This window comes from Carlito syrichta, unplaced genomic scaffold (assembly GCF_000164805.1).
Source record: "Carlito syrichta isolate Samal-C Ts95f unplaced genomic scaffold, Tarsius_syrichta-2.0.1 Scaffold58783, whole genome shotgun sequence".
NCBI lineage: Eukaryota > Metazoa > Chordata > Mammalia > Primates > Tarsiidae > Carlito > Carlito syrichta.
The window spans coordinates 257,978-270,213 of NW_007002879.1; the positions used below are offsets into that span (position 1 = coordinate 257,978).

The 12,236-nt window shown below is 35.5% G+C and overlaps 1 protein-coding gene and 1 pseudogene across 2 annotated transcripts in view; one reads left to right on the top strand and one right to left on the bottom strand.

Annotated features, from left to right (window-relative positions):
• Positions 1-12,236, top strand: part of LOC103251561 (dystrophin-like) — a gene marked incomplete at both ends in the record, with an annotated part of 504,158 nt that overhangs the window by 196,169 nt on the left and 295,753 nt on the right. The window lies entirely within an intron of this gene.
• LOC103251551 lies at positions 8,357-10,613 on the bottom strand (annotated as a pseudogene). Its single transcript, XR_002481442.1, has 2 exons — positions 9,453-10,613; positions 8,357-9,144 (listed from the first exon to the last, which is right to left on the bottom strand). The product of XR_002481442.1 is annotated as a plastin-3 pseudogene (transcript).

Sequence of the window (12,236 nt, forward strand, 5' to 3'; positions counted from 1 at the left end):
AGACCTCATCTCTACAATAAATCAAAAAATTAGCCGGGCATGGTAGCACGCCTGTAATTCTGGCTACTTGGAAGGCTGAGGCGGAAGGATTGCCGGAGCACAGCAGGCGAGGCTGCGGTGGCCGGGAGCGGCCACTGCACTCCAGTCTGGGCAACAGAGTGAGACTACAACTCAAAAAAATAAAAAAATAAAAAAATAAAACAATCCCAACTTTACTGTTTAGCGTGTGAGAAATTAGGTAAAATTTCAAAAGGGCTTTATAAATTTTTAAAAAATCCTATCAAAACCTATTTTTTCATTTATTATTTTAATAAACTTTTATTGAGCTGCTACTCAGTGCCTGGAAAATATAGAGTTGAACAAGATAGGAATGTACAGGTGAAAGAGGTTGAAGGAAAAAAAGTAACAATAACCTTCTGATAAACATAAATTATAGGATAATAGCTAACAGATATTTAGCACTAGTGATATGTCAGGCATATGTTTAACACTCACAACAACATTTTGAAGTAGATACTGGGGCACAGTGAGGTTAAATAACCAGCCCAAGGACACGGAGGAAAGAGACAGCAATAGGATTTAAACCCAAGCTATCCTGTTCCAGAATCCTTACCCTTAAACCTCATGGTTTTCTACTTCCTTGAGCATGTTTGGTTGGTGCTATACGAGTTACTTCAGGAAAAACTAAACTGCGAAAGAGAAGAGATGCTAGACAGAGCTTTCTGAAGAAGGTAAAACCTAAACCAAGCATTAAAGAATTAGTTAGAATTAACCAACTAGATAAAATGAGAAGGGCAATCCAGGCAGAGGAAAGAGACTGTGCTTTTCACTGAGGTGGAAAACAACAGAGTATGTTATAAGAATTTTGATTATATGACTGAAGTTAAGGGTATATGATGGGGAAGAATTGATTAAGTTGAATAGAGAGGAATGGAGTTAAATAATGGGAATCTTTCATTGCCAGACTGAAGAGTTTTGACGATGGTCTGCAGACAGTGGAAACCCATAAAGGATTTTAAACAGGAAAGTAAAATCATCAAATGTAGTTTAGTTGCCATCAGTTGGAGTTCTCTGGATGCAGGCAACAGAAATCATTCCCTGATTAAATCAAGCAGAAAGTAAATTGGCTGTAATTAACATGAAGGAGGTAGAACAAAACTTAAAAAAAGAAAAAAAAAAAGACCTGAGCATGCCTTTCTGGGCACGTGGTTAGCAGGAAATACTGTCTCTTCATGATATTTTCTTTGCTTCATCCTGTGTAACTCTGTTCAAAATTAAGTCTTTAAAAAGTGAATCCAGTTGACCTTTCTTATGCCAGATGCGAATCTCTTAGCTAGAAGAGAGCAGAGAACTTTGATTTAAAGTCCCCTTCTCCCAAAATTTTTCACAGTTAGGAATGAATAATTCCCGAAAAAAGTATTTGGGAGCTGTTGATAATAGATTATAATTATTCTGAGCAGTCAATAAACAATAAATGTCACTGGACTCAGGCAAGAACACGTAAAATAGGATGGAAAACACAGCAAATGAAGATTTTTATAGGAGGTGATTAACATGATCTAAGCAACAAGTTCATCTACCTCAACTTTGCAACATGGAGACCTGAAATAAAGACCGTTTATATGCCAATACCCCAATATAAGTTTGTTTGACTTCAAATGTACAATAATTGGTTCTCAAAAAATGTAGATTGCTTGATAGATAATGTGAATGAAATGTGATAAGAAAGCTCCATGTTTCACAGAGATTGGAATTTGGGTATTACAATTGTAACTGCAAAGCATCAGAAGTTAGGTAAGATGACATAAGAAGACATTTCATGACTCAAGTTGAAGATCAAATTTTAGCCATTCAATAATTGAGATATCAGCCCCACAAAGAGTATAAGGACATGCTATTTTGTTTTTTTAAAAAAGGCTTATATTCTCTTTTAGCATACATAGTTTAATTAAATTCTTATTTTAGAAAATGGGGAACCACCACCATTTTGAAATAAAAATAATTTTTACTGAGTAAATTATGTTATGCAGAAACGTGAAAGTTAAAATTACAAATTTTTAAAAATTAAGTAACTCTACTGCTTAATCTTAGAGAGTAGAAAATATACCATTTTTTAGAGAAATAGAAATGTGATACATGCAAATGAAGCCTTTAAAAGTAAAACATACATAAATTTGAAAGTTTATGTTCTAGCCTTCTGAATCAATAGCAATGGATGATTTGTAATTTATAGCTTAGTGTCAGAGAAATCTGATTAAGACATACTTCTATTTCATCGCATGTTTAAGTAAAATTGCTTTACAACAAAACTATTTTGACAATGATTAGTAGCTTTCTTTTTTTTACATAATCTATCAAATGAAGGGGAAAATATATCTAGGGATAGGAAGGAGGGAGCAAAGGAGGAAGGGAAAGAGGGAGGAGGACAGGAAAAAAAAGAAACAGTGGAAATGAAGGAAGGAAGAGGTGAGGAGGGGTAGGAAACAAAGAAAGGAAAATAAAGAGGAAAAAAGAAAAGGAGGGAGAAAAAGGAGGAATAGAGGAGAGAGATAAGGGAGAGAGAGGTGGATGGGAAATTTGAAGACAGGTTTGTGGTGGTGGAGACCAGTGTTGCTTTCAACAAATGGGATTTAGGTGACCATATGATATTGTTATTTTTCATACTACTGGTGTCTGATTGCTTGTGCTAAGTTAATTACAGTCTTTTCAAGTCATTTTGGCCAGGTGTTCAGGGTAATTCACTAAATCTGAACTGCCACTCTTGTATTGAATAAAGAATTGAATTGGCAAAAGCATTTTATCCTTTAATAAGAACTCTCCAGATTGGAATTGAGACAAATTGGCCAATCTGGACAAGATGATAATAGCATTGTTCAAGATTCATTTTTAACCACACATTACACTGCTACCTGGGAGATTTCATTATCCAAAGATTGAATTAGCAGTTTTAGTGGGTATAGTGTATATTTAAATAGGACATAATTACTTGGATGTGTTTAATTTGTGTTGTTGTTAAGATCAAAGTCCTTAATAGAAATTATATATTTTTGACTATGGCTATATCTGCACAAAGAGCATGTAAATGGCTTCGGAATCATTCTGACTATAAATTTGGTTGAATAAATACAGCCACAATCTGATGACAAAAGAATTTCTCTAGCATAGCCTTGGAAGAATTAATGGAATAATGTACCCCCCAAAAATGACATTTGTTGATTAAACTAAAAACAAATAGTAGTGTTTCTTGTTTTTTCTTGTTTTTTCTTTTTTTCTTTCCTTTTTTTTGGTGGGGGGAGACGAAGTCTCATTCTGTCGCCCAGGCTGTAGTGCAGTGGCATGCTCACGGCCACCCCAGCGTCAACCTTCTGACTCCGGTGATCCTTCTGCCTCGGTCTTCCAAGTAGCCGGAATTACAGGTGCATGCTACCACGCCCAGCTAATTTTTATATTTATTATAGAGATGCGGGCTCGCCAGGTTGCCTGGGTGGGTCTCGAACCCGCGGGCTCAGGCAATCCACTCGCCTCGGCCTCCCAAAGTGCTGGGATTACAAGCTGAGCCACCGAGCCTGGCCTGTTTGTTTTCTATTGTCGTGAACCTAGCAGAAAGTGGTTATTGCAAATAGTTTCCCTGATTCAACAAATGAGAAAAGTTACAGACAGTTAATTGGATGAAGGTCACTTAGTAAATATAATTGTCCTAACATAAATCCAAACCTCTTGTTGAAAATGTTTCTTACTTCTTTTCTGTTTTCTCTGATCACCCCCTACTTCTAACTTATCTCCTCATTTCTCCAACAAAATTATAACAAACCAAAGTAAACATGATTTATTTCCTTGGGCATTCAATGAATTTCATAAGTTGGGTGACAGTCGTCTTAGGGTGAGGAGATTTATTATTCTGTTTTTCTCTTTTATCAAACCATCCAACCCTTCGTATCTCATCAGTTCATTTCCACACAAAGTTGTTTAAGAAACACCATACAAGAGTATGCTGTCTTTCCATATATAGAAGCTGTGTGTTGCATTCTACAAAGAATAGTGTTATAATCTGTTTGACTGAAGATATTTGCAAATTTTGTACTTTAATTATCTTCCAACAAATGTGCATGTCTCGGGTAGACAGCTTGTGACCCTGTAGATCACTGCTTCACATTTATACAATTTTCTTTCTTTACCTAACAGGAGCCAAATTCAATATTATCTTCACTGAAGGATGCAAAGATATGTCAGTGTCAGTAATATGACTTATTTTATATACTCTGTTCATGACAAAAACAAACTTTGTTTTAAATAAAAAGGTCATAGAGTTGTAAACACACACAAAATCTCATTTTCTATGTATCATAATAACCTTTTTATGGAAAAGGATATACACTGTTTTGCTTAAAGATAAACACAAGCTATACTAAACCACATATTTCAAAATCTATGAATAGAAATGCATATCTTATTATATTTCAATACAATTCACTGTAAAATTTTCTGTCAAAATCTTATCAAGCAAACCCAATCCAGGGTATTTACATGAATTCTGATGAAAGCCAGTACGCTGTGTTTTCAATGAAATACCAGTGGGATACTGATAAGTACATTTGTGTTTGTCATTATTTTTAAATAATGAATTATATTTACAAGTTTTCTTGCCTAGATCTAGTTAGAGTTCTTTCATATAAAATGATTTGTATTATTTTCCATAGAAATACCTAAAATTGGGAATCTTCTCAAACTCTCTTATAAGAAAGCAATATAAGTAACTAAATGTATTTTTAATTTTTTGAAAATTGTATAATATATTTGTATCCTAAGTTTTAGTACCTGTCTTTTGGGATTTATATTGCACCATAACCTTGAGGGTCTTTAAAGTCCGTAGTTGAAGTTACAATGTGCTATAGTGTAAGTTATTTTTCTTATTACCTTTAATGTTAGAGTAATGTTAGCTAATGTTAATATTAAGGTATTTGGTTGTTTTTTTCCTTAATTCCTTCATTTAACAAATTATCTTTGAAAACCCATGTCATAATGCACTCTAAAGGAAGATAGGAGACTATTATGAAATGAGGTTGGAAAGAGAACAACAGAGTGATAGTTTCAGGTTAAATTTGATTTCCTTGTATATGGTAGTGAATAATTGTGAATAAGATGAGGCAGTGATCACAAATCACTGCTAGCAAAAGTAAAAGTGTTTTGCACATTTATCCACATTGTCTGCATGGGATTGCTTACATTAAAGTTACATATGCAATTAACATATACATAAATATATTAAAATATGTAATTAAAATAAAAACTACTAATATTTTATTTCCTCCTTCAAATGTCTACTTTGCATATCTTTGAGTTACAGTGTCATACAGATTCTTTTTTTTTTTTTGAGTTGAAATCTCACTCTGTCACCCAGACAGGAGTGCAGTGACCGCTCCCCGTCACTGCAGCCTCCACCTGCTGGGCTCCGGTGATCCTTCCGCCTCAGCCTTCCAAGTAGCCAGAATTACAGGCATGCGCTACCACACCCGGCTGATTTTTTGATTTATTGTAGAGATGAGGTCTCTCCAAGTTGCCCGGGCAGGTCTCGAAACCGCGGGCTCAGGCAATCCATTCACCTCAGCCTCCCAAGGCGCGGGATTACAGGCTGAGACACCGAGCTTGGCCCATACAGATTCTTAAGAAATATATTTACTGCCTTTTAAGGGTATTTGGTATAAGACTGAGTTTTGATTTGTCTGTTATTTATTGAACACATATTGATGAAAGACATCAGTGTTATCTGCTCTTGGAAAACAAAAATAAGAAGGAGAAAGACTCTAACTTTTAGAGTGTTTTCTCTATAAGGGAAACATAAAAGTCATAATTACCACAAAAGAAGAAAGCACTATGGTGGTTTCAATCATGAATGAGTGAATGAATGAACCGATCAATCAATTGTGATTTATTTTCTTCCTCTAAACATGTGTCTCCCTCTCTCATGCAAAAGAATATTAAGCTATATTTCTCCTTCCAGGTCTCTTGTTGATTTTTATTCTATAATCCAGGAAGGAAATTGACTTTTACACATGTTTTAATTTTTTGAAATTTTACAAACTAAGCTAATTGATCAGTACTTTTCAAGGCAGTCATGACTGCATTGTTTTTGAAAGAGAAGCAGTAGAATGGGATTGTGTTTTTGTGATTTTTTATGAAATTGCTGAAAATAATGCAAGGGTTTCTAAAGTAATTTGGATCAATTTCTTGTTGTATTTATAAAAGTAACTTTGAATACAATTTTAGTAGTGCATAAATACTTTGAAATTTCCTTATTTTTCTATTTTCTATTCAGTGTAAACAAGTAGCATCACATAGAAGAATTATATATCTCCTACAATTTATTTAAGAAAAGGGTATATACTGTATTTTTATCTCAAGAATAGAAATGCTTTGATTTGCCTGACATGTTTTCCCTTCAATTATGGAAGCAGAGTAAACTTTGTAATGATAGATGTTACTCCTTTCCCATGCCAGTTTAATATATTTTCAACTCTAGGATTATTTTTAAACCCTCAAACCAGAAATAAGAAAACCTAAGTCCACGGAGAAGGTTTGTGGCAAAAGCATATAGATAAATTGAATTTATTCTATACTTAAGAAAGTGGAGAAAAGAGAATAATTGACATTTAACTCTTTCATACTTTTCTCCTAAGTCTAAACAAATTAGAATGTGGTGAGAAGAAAAATAATCTATAGCAACTTTGTTGAGGCTAAGCTTTTCTGTCATGTCATATTATAGGAAAATCATAAAATGCTTACACAGATAGAACCAAAAGGGCCCTTTGAGAAATTCTACATAAAAATTAGCCTGCCAATTTACCACACTTATTCAAGTTCAATTTTATTTTAAGTTATATGATATGTGTTAGGCACAAGAAGAGGACAGTTTTGGGGGGTAAATAACAGTAACTTAAAAGAATGTGAGCAGGCAAGGAGCTATATATAATGAGATTTTACTGTAAAATTGTTATTTAAATCAAAATACATTTTGATACATTTTATTTTTAGCATTGGGAAGCTTAGAACTATGCAACCATTTCAACGTGTGAGTTCCCACCAAATCCAAGTATAAAGTAACCATTCCAATTGAGTTAGGATTCATTCACACTTCTTAAAGTTGATTAATAATGATTAGAAACAGAAAGTTGACTGATTTCTATTGAAACCAGAGCATTGAAGCCTTTGTGATCTATTCCTTCCTTCTTGGTGAAGTCTGTTTTGTTACCTCTAATATATATTGTTCTTTTTTATTATGTAAATGCCTTTATTTGAACTATTACATTTTTACCAGATTACATCAATTTTCAGAGGTAGAGTAACATAATATCTCAAAAACTATAGCAAACAGCTTGACAAAGCAAAAGTACATTAAGTCCTAGATAAATATTTTTATTTTTAGCGATCATATTTCCTTGTTTTGGGTGGAAAATTTTAAAAATATATTGCACACTTAATATACTTGGCCTACTGAATTCTGTCTAAGCTCTGAGCACACTCTCTCCTCAAGTGCCATATTTAACAGCATTTTAAATTTAACGAGAGAGTTTGGTGATACAGAGGTTTTGAAACAAATAAGCATTATTGAACCAAGTGATATAAAGTATTTCAATTGTTTACAGCTTGGGTATGGGAGGGAAGATGGCAAATTTAAGGTATATTTATCCTCTATCGACAATGTATGTTTTTTCACTTACTTGAAGACCCCTTTAAAAATGTAGCAAAATCAGCAGTCTTGTTAAATGTACTCAAAATATTCTTAAATGTACAAAAAAGGATCATGTAGAAAGAATCTGTAAAAAAGATACTGATCTTACAAATAAGAAAAGCTTCTGTTACATTCTGCCCAGCCAGTTACTTGGGTAACTTTCCAGTAGTAAAAAGATAAGCAAAGGATATTCGAATCCAAATAACCTCTGATCATAGTTTTCAAATAAGAACTAGCATACTGGATGGAAAGGAAGATTCTTATCTAATAATATTCATATCCAATCATCTAAGCAAATCCCAAGAGAAGGACATTCTAAAAGGGAAAAGATACATAGCAAGAATAATAGAGCAACAGGCGATGTCAAGGGCAGCATTATAGGAGGAAGAGAGGAAAACAGTCTAGGTATGAGCACATTTATTTCAGGTGTGCCTTACAAATCCAACTTGGACTATGGGAAAGAGGAGTTGTTTATATTAAAACCTTTCCCCCATGAGGGCTCTCTTGCTGAGCTAGTCTTCTTAATCAAAACCAGAAATTCTCTGAGCGTCCAAGAGTTCCTTAAACCAGGAGCATTTCACACCTGGAAATAGCTTACCTACGAATCATGGACCTGGGAGCAAGGTTGTTTTATTCAGATTGGTTACTATATACTGTTTCCATTCCCCGGCCCATCAAACATGAAAACACGACCATGACCATCTTGGGCTTGACTTCCGCAAGGTCTCCCAGGAGTGCATACACTCTGGCTCCGATTCTTCTAGCCATTGACACTGCATACTTGGCATTTTTGTGCTTGTCATTTTCTGTTAGAGTGCCACTCTTAACAAGGTCGTAGTTTATGCAGGCTGGCTGGATGGCATCAATTAAATCCACAACTGCCAAGCTGGAGCTATCTTCTTGTCCTTCAGACTCTGAATGGAAGTGGATATTCCAGCTTCACTCAACGTTCTGTTCACCCAGTTCACGATGGTGTTGTCATTAGCTTTCTGACTCTCTCCAAGATCTTCCAAGACACTGAGGGTATATCGTCTCATCAGTTGCCAGACTAAAGCGAAAGTCAGCATTTGGTTCCCATCATTCAGGTCTTGCCCTCCAATACCTACAAGGGAGAATTGAGCAGGATGCTTCCCCAATTCAACAGCATAGTTGCAGTTTTCTAGTTTTTTCATGCTGGCTTCAAGTTTCAGGTATGGAGGTTTATTAATTTTACTCCAGTCAACAGGAATTTTAATTCATTCGTATAGCTGTAAGATTACCAGGGCATCTTGCAGGTCAGCACAGAGATGGTTTATGTGAGGGTTAACACCAAGAGAGTTTATCCAATTATGGAAGGTTCTTCATGAGTTTCTCCTTCTAATAGACTCTAATCAATATCCTTTTTCTCTGATTTAGTTAGTGCCAGGATTTTATTAAACTCACAGCCGGGCTCAGTGGCTAAGCCTGTAATCCTGCGCCTTTGGGAGGCTGAGGTGAGTGGATTGCCTGAGCCCGTGGATTCGAGACCCGCCTGGGCGGCGAGACCTCATCTCTACAATAAATAAAAAAAAAAAAAAAAAATCAGCCGGGCGTGGTAGCACATGCCTGTAATTCCGGCCACTTGGAAGGCTGAGGCGGAAGGATCACCGGAGCCCAGCAGGTCGAGGCTGTGGTGGCCGAGAGCGGCCACTGCACTCCAGTCTGGGTGACAGAGTGAGACTCCAACTCAAAAAAAAAAAAAAAAAAAAAGTTAGCCACAGAGGCTAAGTTGAAATTGGGGTTTTCACTGACGATACCAGCAGGGGTAACAAACTGTCTGCAACCTAACTTATCTGCTTGTTGAAGCATACTCTCAGCTCTCTTGAAATCATCTGTTTCATTGAAACCTGACATGTTAATATCTATCCGTGGTTCACCTTCCATTTGTCCTTTTGGTGCAATTTGATTGAGAAGATGGAAATAGGTTTTGAAATCCTTGATGTCAGCACTAAAGTTGTTGATTTTATGTCAGCCTGAGTTTTCCAAATGAAAGTTTGCCCGTCTAAGCAGAAGCTCTTCTGGAGACAATTTCATAAGTTCCTCCAAATTCTCACCATCTCAGAGCAATGAAGCCAAGGCTTCATTCCTGCTTAATTTTATCCCAGCAAACAAACTGATCTTCATGATTTGCCAAAGCAGTCCCAACACAAGATGAGGTTTCTCTGCCTGCAAATCCTCTGCACCAGTGTTCACAACGTGACATCCAATAGCAGAAGCAGAGTTCAGTGCTAAGTTCAAGTTTTCTTGAATGAGGAATGGTGTAAGTTTCTTCTTGTTGATTGCTCTTTCATCAATTGTATCAGGGACTGAAAGGTCTATCATTTTACAAAGCACAATTCCATCACTAACAGCTTTGAACAGGTCATCGATGTTTGGGTTCATTGGTATAACATGTCTGCAATCAGGATCATTTTCCAAATCTTTGTTTATCCAGTTAACAAAAGCATATTTTTCTTCCTCTGAGTAAGAATGCTGTGTTCCTTCACTGGACAACACCGAAGTTCCTCCCAGAGCACAAATACCTTATTTCCTGTTGATTGCTTTGTGGAAGGGATTGGCAATATCACTGCTTCTGACCTCTTAAAAAATATAAACAAATTCATCAAAACTTATCTTCCCATCTTTATTCCTGTCACCATCCAGCATGAGCTTCTGAGTAATTCCTCTCACTTTATGTCCCAGAAATGACATATTCTCTTCCTTGAAAAGCTCATGAAGTTCATAGTCACGAATGAATTCGTTGCTGTTGAGATCAACTTTTGCAAAGGGCCTCTTTGAGTCCATCAAGCTCATCTTTGGAGATCTGAGTAGTAACCACCCCACCTATTTAATGATAGAGTCACAGAGTCTCGGTTCTGGCCTGACCACCTCCGACCAGCGCACTCAGACAACTTCTGCCCCCTATTGTTCTTTTTAATAAATTTTTCACTGCAAAATTATTTTGTCCTTTATATCTTTTCTTATAAAGCTGCTTTTGTTATCTTGAACTTTTCTTTTAAAACATATATTGCTATTTGACTTTTAACATTTTTTATGTTTTACCCTTGAAGTGAATTTGAATTTCCTTTAAGAGCAGGCAAAATATTCTGTTTGACATAGCAGTTAAAAATATACTAGTCATTTTATAAAGATTGTTGATTTATTATATCATCACAGATGACTAGTTTTACTTAGCATTTGTAATTTAACAATCTGTTATAGAGCTATATTCATATTTTGTTTATTTTAACTGTTAAATGCTGTATGATTTATGTCTGGTTTCAGTCAGTAATGAATGAAAACCTCCTGAGAATTAAATTTGCTACATCAAGCAAAGCAATTATAATTTTGGATACTCTAAGAATTTTAAAAATTAAAGGATTTTTTCCCTAATTAATATTGTTAAGATTATGTTTGACTACATGTGACAAAATCCTTACTACAGTGGCTTATTCAGATTGGAATTACTTTTTCTTCCGGAGCAAAACCTCTAGAATTGTATGTCCCAGGGTTGGTCCAGCAACCACAAAACCATCTATCTCGACTCCTTTCTCCACCCCCAGCCATCCTCAGTGTGAGACTATCTTTTATGTGATCTCAAGATGGCTACTTTGCCTCCAGGCACTCTGTTTAAAGTGGAAGAAGGTGAAATGGAAAGTTAAAGCACATTCCAGCAGTGTCAGCTTCTGTTTGGAAGGAAAACTAGCCTTTCTGGAGATTCTAGTTACACTGCATTAGACAGAAATGTGTCACGTGACCACTTTTAACTTCAAAAGATCTTGAGAGCATTGAGTATTTTAACTGAATAGGTAAGTTTCTTATTCATAATTCAGAATATGAAAACTGGTGACTGAATCCTGAAGCCTTGCTGGTCTGAGCAAACGTTGGATTCTTTTAGTTAAGAAGGAAAGAATGCATATTGGGCAGGCAGCTGGCTATGCTTGCCAAGATACTCTTAACTAATTTATATTTTTCTCTTTTGGAATTATATAGTTATAACTTCATTATGATGTGGTTGTTCTCCTGTCTTTTTAGTTCTCTCATCACAGAGTTGACATGGAGTTGTGAATGTAAAAAAATAATAATAATTCTAGTATTAATGTTTAATGGTAGACATCATTCACTTTATAATCATACCATATAAAGGTCACTAAAACAGTGTGAATTAATTAGGAAACTAAAATACATTGTGTTTATATTTCCTCTTCTATTCTCAAGAACAATTTCCTAATTAACCATGTGTGTTGTCTATAATTCTCTGAATCTGTACTACCCAATACAGTAGCCACTAGCCACCTGTGGCTATTTAAATTTAAATTAATTAAAATCTCAAAATCAGTTCTTCATTCACACTGGCCACGTTTCAAATGCTCAATAGCCACAGATGACTGGTGGCTACCGAATTGGACATCACAGATATAGAACATTCCCATCATTTCAGAAAATACCACAGGACATTGATCCCCTAAATAGCTATAACACATATGTTCTCTATTCACATTTATTTCAGGTA